This window comes from Ailuropoda melanoleuca, chromosome 19 (assembly GCF_002007445.2).
Source record: "Ailuropoda melanoleuca isolate Jingjing chromosome 19, ASM200744v2, whole genome shotgun sequence".
In the NCBI taxonomy this organism is placed as follows: domain Eukaryota; kingdom Metazoa; phylum Chordata; class Mammalia; order Carnivora; family Ursidae; genus Ailuropoda; species Ailuropoda melanoleuca.
In genome coordinates, this window is record NC_048236.1 from 20,170,373 (window position 1) to 20,180,881 (window position 10,509).

At 36.2% G+C, this 10,509-nt stretch overlaps 1 pseudogene; it reads right to left on the bottom strand.

Moving 5' to 3' along the window:
* Nucleotides 1-6,701: 6,701 nt before the first annotated feature.
* Nucleotides 6,702-7,566, bottom strand: LOC100476514 (annotated as a pseudogene).
* Nucleotides 7,567-10,509: the final 2,943 nt, after the last annotated feature.

The window sequence follows — 10,509 nt, forward strand, 5'->3', positions numbered from 1 at the left end:
TTACAGAACAAACTAGTTTATACGTTAATTGCAAATATTAGTAAAAGTAGATAAATGAAAAAAAATTTAAATTGTAGTTTTAAAATGAAATAAAATAATTTAGTTAATTCCAATATCCAAACATGAACACCATTAATATTTTGATATATAATCTTCATATTTTAACTTTGTACTTACATACATTTCTAAAAATACATGCAAATATGTTTATATAGATAAATATGTACAATGTTCAAGTCCATATATAGAAAAAATCCTTTATAATCCATATTTTTTGAAGGCCCACTTTTCATTCAATGATAGATTATACCCATTTTTGTCAATATGACTTTGGGGATCATAAAGACATGTGTTCTTATGGTTCGGCTCCTTACGAGCTCCATAACGCAGGTAAGTTCAATACAGATGTTGTAAGAATCAAATGAGATCATGCGTAAAAGTACTTCAGACCATACATATTCTCCCCATAATGTTTACCCTTCTCTTCCTCCTTGACCTTTTCCTTTCTTGGCCTTTTCCCTTTTTCCTTTTGACTTTTTTCCTTTCTTCTTCTTCTTCAAGAAATCTAAACATTCCCAGTTGTTTATTCATCCTTATTTCATCAAACTAATTCTAATCCGATATTCATTATTGTTGTTTGTATGTTATGTATTTAAAAAACTCGGAAGGCCTTTAACGTATGTTATGGAAAAATTAATAACATAGTAACAATCTCTTTTTTTAAGATCTAGTAGAAATTCCCCAGAACATTGTCTTAACCTAATGTTACAAAGTTATTTTGAGGTAGATTTTTTTTTCATTTTAGTTATTAGATTTTCCACTTTTGAGTTTACTTGAATAATTTGCATTTCATAGTTATTTTTTCAAAAGTTAGCATAGACATTCTCTTGACCCTTCCTCATGAATTCAATCTCTTGCATATATAAAATGAGAATCTTCTTATTAGTTATGGATATCCAGTATTTGGGTTCTGTGCTCTTTTTGCAAGAACGCTATAGTAAAAGAGCACGAATCCATTTTTTGATATTGGGCTGTTATACAGCTTTTAAGACTCATTTCCCCCCCTGCCCTTTTTTGCTCCAAATTTGAGCTGATGATAAGAAAGTTCTAAAAATCTCTCCTTCGGTGTCTCCAGAAGACTCAAACCATGCTGCTCTTGAGAACCCTAAATCTGGCCTCCCATCTAACCACCATAAAAACCTCAAACCAGCTTTCACTTATTGCTGTTTCTCAGGATATTTTCAGATTAACTTGAGACACATGCCTGTTCTCCCACAAAACCTCATTATGTTAGTAGTAACTTTTCAGGTAGTAGTAAACTTTTTCACGCCATTTTGTGTGTTTGTGTGTGTGTGTGTGCGTGCGCGTGCGCTCATGTGGGGGACCATCAGTCTTAGCATTCAAACCACTTGGGGGTGGAGTCCAGCCTATTGCATCAGGATAGCAAAAATAAATGCAAATGTGAGAGTACTCTTATGAATAACCTTTTAATTGGTCATAAATAGCTTTAAAATAATTAATAAATTGATTAAAATCTTTTCAAAATTAAGTTCACTCCAGTGTTTAGACACCTATGTTAATTTTACTGGCTATTTTATGAGATAATGAGGATAGCATGTTCACATTTTTGCTGTTTTACAACTAAATAAAATCCCTATCACTCAATTTTGTTCTCATTCCATTTTTTTCCTCAAATGGTAGATGCTGAGTCTGCATCATTTCAAGATTGTTTTTCTTTTCTTTTCAAAATTATCCACCTTCCTTGTGTAAATCAATTTCACTAGCTCTCATCCTTCTAGACCTTTATCTCTAGTCAGCCCAAAGACAAAGGGACATCTGAATGTGATGCTTAAAAAAAAACATGGGTAACTAAAACGCAAATCTCTTTATATATAAGATCGTGTGTCTAAAAGAAACAATATAATATAAATAATATTATTGTAGTACTTCTGCTATTTGCATACACAAAATCATTTTCACATTTATTTTTTTTTCTTTCTCATGAGTGGTTAATAGAAAACAAACTAGTTGGGACACACAACTCTTGAAGTGTCTGTTAAGACACTTTTTTCAACTCAGATTTTTTTCCATACTGGGAATAAGGAACTTATGCTGCCCATGGCACTCTCCCTACCTCAGCTGTCTATCACGGAAAGTTGGAGTTTGAGCATGTCTTTGGCATAAACACAAGAGCATTCAATATCCACAAGGGCCTGAGAGAACAAGTATTGTGAATTTAGGGTACCCTCATGTACTTGCTTCAGCCTCAAAATGAAGACCTTCCTTGATATCCCTGACTATCCCATAAAGGTAAAGCATTTGAAGAATTTGCCATTCACTTCAACTGTTCCCTCCAGAACTTCTGTCTCTTTTAGACAAAGAAACCATGCATTTCTGGACCTTCTTTTTCATATGACCAAAATGTCTTCTATGCTTTTTCATCTCATACAAGCACCAGACCTAGAGTTATAAAAAGAATGTGCGTTTGAGTTGCCCATATCTGCCATGTGGAAATCACTAACTAATAAGGAAACATACACAGAGAAATACAGAATCAAAAATTGAAAGAGCAAAAATCAAATACCATGCCATCATTTGAAACTCTTCATTCAGCTGTGTTCAAACCTGTCTAACACTAAATGTATCAGTCAGATATTGCTGAAAAAAATGCCTTGGCTTGTGGTTAAATTGTTTTCTCAGCAGAGTTAAAGTCTTAAATATATCTTTTATGTTTTAAGGACAGTTTCTTTCCCATACAGCAGAAATTCTATTTTTATGTAAGTCAGTCATATATCTTTAGAGAACATGTGTTGAATTAATTACATATTTTGTGCCTTAAAATATGATGTGAGGTTTTTTTAAATTATGATAAAAACATTCGGAGTTTTGTTAATTTATAGATAATATATTAATCTTTATTTTCCTATTTCACTAATAAATATTGCAACAACTGATTACATCATTGTCATTCATTCAAAATTTATTAGTTGAACATTTTTTTTATCAAAGTGTTAAGTGATGAAAATACAAACATGGTTAAACAACTAAGTGTAACACATCACTTTACTTTTATGTTTAAAAAGTCCACATGTAATAGTGGTCTCCAAAAAATTTCAGGTAAAAGTTGAAGTGGCTTCTCTACTTATAATTTCACCTGTATGAAATTGAGAGTCAAATGACTTCTTACAGAAAAAGTTCAAGTTTATTTATTTCTTTATTTTTAAGATTTTTTTAAAGGTTTTATTTATTTATTTGACAGAGAGAGAGACAGCCAGTGAGAGAGGGAACACAAGCAGGGGGAGTGGGAGAGGAAGAAGCAGGCTCCCAGCAGAGCAGGGAACCTGATGTGGGGCTCGATCCCAGAATGCCGGGATCATGCCCTGAGCCAAAGGCAGACGCTTAACGACTGAACCACCCAGGCGCCCCTATTTTTAAGATTTTGTTTATTTATTTGAGAGAGAGAGAGAGCATAAGTGAGTGGGGGAACAGCAGAGGGAGGAGGGAAAAGCAGGCTCCCTGCTGAGTGGGGCTTAATATCTGGGACTACCAGGATTATGACCTGAGCTGAAGGCAAACACTTAACCAACTAACCTACCCAGGCACCCCTTGGGTTTATATAAATACAGTGTTACTAGTATTTCTATCTTTTAATAATTTCTACAGCTGTAATACATCAACTTACTCTTAGTCAAGTAGGAGCCACTGCTTTATGCATCACTCAAAAAGAAAAGCCAGATAAAACAAAATAAAACAACCCAAGGATCATAAGATGCCAAGTATAAGGAATTAGGTGCTTAAAAACATTTCATGGCATCAAATAAAAGTCCAGGATGAGAAGGCTTTATTGGTAACTTCTAGCACACACTTAAAGAAGAATTAACACCAATTCTTTTCAAACTCTTCAAAGAAATAGAAGATGAGGAACCATTTCCAAACTAATTCCTGGAGTTCCCCATAAAGCCAGATAAAGACATTACAACAAAGTAAAATCACAGACCAATCATCTGCCTTATGAATATAGATGTAGAAATTCTAAATAAAATACTAGCAAAACCATCCTACAGCACAAGGAAAGGATTATACACCATTAACAAGTGGGATTTATCTCAGCAATGCAATGGTGGTTCAACATAAACAAATCAATCAATATAATATTAATAGAAGGGGGAAAAATACATGATTATCTCAGTTGATATGAAAAAGGTGTGTGACAAATCCAAATACTTTTTCATGATTAAAACAGAAAACTAGGAACAGAAAGGAAATTCACTGACACAACAAAAGACATTTATCAAAAACCCATAGCCAACATCATACTCAAGTGGAAGACTGAAAATTTCCCTACTAAAATAAAAAAACAAGAAAAGAATGTCCACTTTCATGCTTTCAACATTGTACTGGAAGTTTTAGCCAGAACAATTAGGCTAGAAAAAATAATAACAGATACCCCGATTGGAAAAGAAGTAAAACTATCTGTACTTGCAAATGATGTATTACTATATAGAGATTTTCACACACAAAAAAAAAATGGACAAGAAGGCTTCTGGAACTAATAACAAATTTAACAAAGTTGCAGAGTACAAGATCAACACTCAAAGAAAAGTTCTGTTTCTATATACTAGCAATGAATATATAGAAAAGAAATTAAAAATATTTATTTATGATAGCATCCTAAAGATTAAAATACTTAAGAATAAATTTGACCAAGGAGGTAAAGGGTTTGTAGACTGAAAACTACAAAACACTGGTTAAAGAAGATCTAAATACATTGAAACGATGACATTGTTACGATGTCAATACTACCCAAAATAATCTACACATTCAATGCAATCCCTATTATATTCCAAAACTTTTATTTGCAGCAATGAAAAAGCCAATCCTCAAATTCATGTAGAACTGAAAGGGACCTCAAATAACCAAATCAATTTTGAAAAAAAAAGTTGGAAGATTTACATTTCCTAATTTAAAACACACTCCAAATCTACTTAACAAAAGAACATGGTATTGGCATAAGGCTAGATCAATGGGATAGAATTGAGAATTCAGAAATAAACACATGCATCTGTGAGCTGCTGATTTCTAATAAGAGTTCCAAGCTCAAACAATGGAGAAAGAACAGTCTCTTCAATAAATGGTATTGGGAGAACTGAATTTCCATGAAAAGAATGCTGTTGATATCCATTAACACCATACACAAAAATTAACTCAAAATAGATCAATGGTGTAGATATAAAAGCTAAATCTAATGTAGGAGTAAATCTTGGTGACTCAGCTTTGGCAATGAATTTTTAGATATGATACCAAAACCAAATGGAAGAAAAGAAAAAAAAAAAAAGATAAATTGGACTTTATCAAAATGCAAACTTTTTGATATCAAAAGACGTTATTAAGAAAGTGAAAAGACAATTTCCAGAATGGTAGAAAATATTTGCAAATCATATATTTAATAATGGTTTACTATCTAGAATATATTAATATTATTAATAAATACTATTACTAAAAAAAAGGACTCCTACAATTCAAAAGAAGACAAACCTTATTTAAAAATGGGCAAATAATTTAAACAGCTATTCCTACAAAAATCATAAACAAATGGTCAGTAATCACTTGAAAAGATATTTAATAGCATTATGAGTTACCACTTATACCTACTAGGATGACTATTAAATAAAATTTAAAAAAAAAAACCAGAAAACAACAAGTGTTGGTGAGGTTCTGGACAAATTGTAACCCTTGTACTGTTAATGAAAATAGTACAGGCCCGTGGAAAACAGTTTTATGATTCCTCTGAAAGCTAAACATTGAATTATCATATGACCTAGTTATTCCACTGCTGGGCATATACCCAACGTAACTGAAGTCAGAAATCCAAATAAATATTTGTATATCAGTGTTCATTGTAGCATTATTTACAATAGTCAAAAAAGATAAAAACAATACAAAATTCATTAACAGATGAATGAATAAACACAGTGTGGTATTATGCACACAATGAAATATTATTTATCCATAAAAAATTCTTTCAGGGATGACCCTGAAAACATTATGCTAAGACAAATAAGCTAGAAACAAAAAGATTAATGTGATTCCACTTACATGAAATATTAGAAAGGTAAATTCCTAGAGACAGAAAATAGATTAGAGATTGCCAGCAGCAAAGGGAATGAGGAGTCATTGTTTACTGCTCATGGAGTTTTCTAAACTCTCTTTTTTGGGGGGGAATGTCAAGATCTTTTATTTCCTGATTTTATGGATGTATGTATTTAAGATTTTATTTATTTATTTGACGGAGAGAGAGAGCATGAGCAGGGGGAAGGAGCAATGGGAGAGGGAGAAGTAGGCACCCCACTGAGCAGGAAGCCGGATGCAGGACTTGATCCCAGGATCCTGGGAACCTGACCTGAGCCGAAGGCAGATGTTTAACTGACTGAGCCACCCAGGCTCCCCTATTTCCTGACTTTAAAAACTGTCACCATCATGGACCTCCTAGGTTCTTCTGTACCTTTGTCCCAGTGGTTCTTGCCAGTAGCTCCACACAGCTCTTCTCCTGCTGCCTCTGACCCTTCTGGTTGCTTACCCATCAGCCTGAGTTTGACAGATCAATTTGCTTTGTCCCTCCAGCCTGTGGGGGTAAGAACTGGACTTTTCTGGCTGGTGAAGTGTTCCTCATCAGCTAGTGTTCAAGCTTAGTCTATTACTTTTTAATTCTGCTTGCTTTTGGCTTTTGTGACTTTGGCGTCCAGTATGTTCTGGGCACCAGTGAACTGTTTTAGAGAATCAAGCATGAAGATTCCAGGCAACACCAGCCACAGGATGTTCATGAAGACAAAGTAAAACCGGAAGTTAATGGGTAGCCCAGCTCCCCATGCAAGAATCTGTCCTGGTGCTCTGTCAGGAAATAGAGCACATCCCTATAGATCTGATCCACAGAGGCCACAAGCTATAAGACAAAGCAGAGGGTCTGCTGGAGAAAGGTGATCACCACCCATAGGCAAGCTGTGATGGTCTCCATGCATTTTGTGAAATTGTCACTCACGTTGTATAAGCTGTCTCTTGTGGCATAAGCCTTCCAGAGTTGGGAAAAGGAAGCTTGGTCTTGGTGCTCCTGGGTGGCTCAGTCAGTTAAGCATCTGCCTTCAGCTCAGGTCATGTTCCCGGGATCCTGCAATCAAGCCCCACTTTGGCCTCCTTGCTTAGCGGGGAGCCAGCTTCTCCCTTTTTGTTCCCTCTGCTTGTGCTGTCTCATTGTCTCTGTCAAATAAATAAATTAAATTAAATTTAAAAAAAAGAAAGCTTGGTTTCCAAGAAAGTCTTTGTAGTAGAGGCTGAACCAGCCTTCAATCACCATGTAAATACTGCAAACCAGCACAGGGACAGTTGCTACCAAGTCCCCAGGGGAACAACAACAGTATAACCTGATAACAGCCATGTGGTTGCAACTAAGACCCCAGAGATGGAGAATAGGCCAACCAGGAGATGCCGAGTGGGACAGTCATCAGGCACAAAGATGTCCAGCCTCAGGTGCCAAGGCCAGTATGGGTGCAAGGGGCTGGTGTCGGTGGTCATGCCTTTGTAGGGTGATGGCTGCAAGAAAGAGGAAAACGGGGTCATGGAGCTTCTGTTTGAGGTAATAGAAAAGGTTATAAAGATAGTGGTAATGACTGCATCTGAAATAGATTGTGAATATAATTAATGTCAGTTGTATGCTAAAAATGACTAATATTATTAGAAAGATGATGATGAACATGATAGGTAGGTAGATAGATGATAGATAGATGATAGATGATAGATGATAGATAGATAGATAGATAGATAGATAGATAGATAGATAGCAGTACTATAAGTAAAATTAATCAAGAAAGTTGGAAGGTGGGACAAAAATGTTCATGGAAAACCACCGTTGTTGTCAGGAAATTATAAGGCTACAGTAAACCCTGAAAACCGGGTTTGATAATCAGTGGTACCTGCAGCACTGACCTGGGTGACACACTTGAGAAATCCCGCAATTTAATGTAAACTTTACACCTGTATTATGCAAAGAAAACCATCCTGGTATGGCCAATGGGGGGAAAAAAGTCTTCCCACCATCTTCTGCATTCTAATATTGTGCCAGAATTCTATGGGAAAGAGAGTCTAGAAATTAAGTTACCGAATTTTTCTCCTATTCTATAGATGGAATTGCAAGGAGCTATAGTTGGTTTCAAGATGATAATAAAACAGTGAGATAGCCCATGAGCTTGCCAACTCGACATCCAAATTTATTTTTCCAATTAGATTTAATTTGGAAATAAAAATAATAGCAACTGTATTACTTGTCTTCCTAACATGATAGTTTCTTTGTTTAATGATGGTGCTCATTGCTTCTCCAAAAAGGAGACCAAAAACTCATTTGTCCTTTGCCATTTGCTTCCTCTTCTAGATCAACCACAACCTACCCTTTGATAACCTATAACCTAAAGATTAAATTAGAAAGTTAACTAACACCATGAGCACCTTTTATAAAATAATAGGAAACAGGCAAGAAGAAAAAAATGTACTATTGGTAATTTTTAATTTTTTTTTTGAGAGAGAGAGAAAGATACAGTATTCCACATTCAATGTAGAGTCCTACATGCCGACATGGGGCTTGATCCTATGACCCTCAGATCATGACCTGAGCCGAAATCAAGAGTTGGGCATTTAACCCACTGAGCCACCCAGGTGACCCACTGGTTAATTTTTTTAAAAGATTTATCTGTTTATTTGAGAGAGAGAGAGAAAGCATGAGCAGGGGGAGGGGCAAAGGGAGAGGGTGAGAGAGAATCTCAAGCAGACTCCCCAGTGAGCCCCATGCTGGGCTCAATCCCAGGACCCTGTGATCATGACCTAAGCCGAAACCAAGAGGCAGGCACTCAACCGACTGAGCCGCGTAGGTGCCCCTGATTAATATTTTTTAAACATCTACATAACGAAGAAAAATGATATAATTATAGACATTATGGTGCACCTGGGTGACCCAGTCAGTTGAGAGTTTGACTCTTGATTTCGGCTCAGGTCATGATCTCAAGGTCCTGGGATAGGACCCATTCAGCGGAGAATCTTCTTGAGGATTCTCTCTCCCTTTCCTCCTGGTCCTCCCCACCATTCATGCGCTCTCTCTTGCTGTAAAATAAACAAATAAATAATCTTTAAACAAAATTCTCTCTCTCCCTCTCTCTCTGCTTCTCCCTCCAACTCACACACACACTCTCTCTAAAAATTAAAAATTTATAAGCATTATGATTCTCATTTCATAGGTAGTTGTAAGTCAATGTTTATTACCTCCTTCTTTCACTACTCACCGTGAGTTCACTTTGCCCTGAGCTAACACATCAGCAAGTACCTCATCTAGACATTGTGACTTACCTTTTGGGGTGATTCAAACACTCATTACTGGAGTTTTAGAGTTCTTACTAATCCAGCCCAAATTGAGTTTTATTTGCTTTCTTTCACCTTTTACCCCTGGAGATACTAAGAATAACCCTTCCCCAACCAGAGAATTCAATGGTTTCTTAATATATGCCTCCCTACCATTTACCACCGACCCAATTTACTATTGATAACAGGGTTACCCTGGAGAGTTACTTTGAAGAATTAATGGAAGAAGATCCCAATATATCCAGTGGAAGTCTTCACTACTGATTAATAGAAACGTGGTTGCCTGTTCTGGAGAAGGCATTCTTCTTTATAGAATTAAGACCCGTAAGCAATCAAAGTGCAAGCTTTAGTAATAGGAGGAAATACACACAGACACACCCACCCACACACACACAATTTCTTAGAAATACTAGAGAAAGGAACCACTTCCTTTTTCAACCCTTGTTTCCTTGACCCATGGGTGCTGGCTAATGGAGAAACAGCACAACAACACTACAGATGGATTTTATCAGAATATATTCCACATCTTGTGAAACAGAACACTAACCTTCTCTACCCAATGCCATAGCTGACTCTTCACTAGAACATTTTACCAGTCTTATCTGGCCAATCAGTTCTTGGTGATCATATACACGGATGGGGCAGGGAGTATCATAAGTTTTTTTCCCACTTTTTCACTTCTTTCATTGTAAATGTGTTACATGGTCAGAAATAATGCTATTTGGCATATGAAGATGGTGAATGTGGTATTTAGTAATTTCATATATGGTTGTGCAAGCCCAATAATTACTGGCAGAAAAGGAAATCAATGCATAGACTAATTATCCTTCCCAGTGAGGACAAAGCATCAACTCTGCATCTCTAAGATAATCAGTCTGCTACTAGGTGGCTGGCCAGTCCCTCCGGAAATGGTCATCAACACTGGAAAGATTGATTTTGGTGAGGTGAAGCCCATATGCTCAAGCTCATGCATAAACTGCATCTTTCTTGAGGCCATTGAGCAATCAGCGGGATGGCTGGGGAACAATTATTAATAGGAAGGGTTATTCCGTACATGTGATTATTGAAAACCTTTTCTACTACTTGGGTGAGGATTCCCATAAAACACAAACA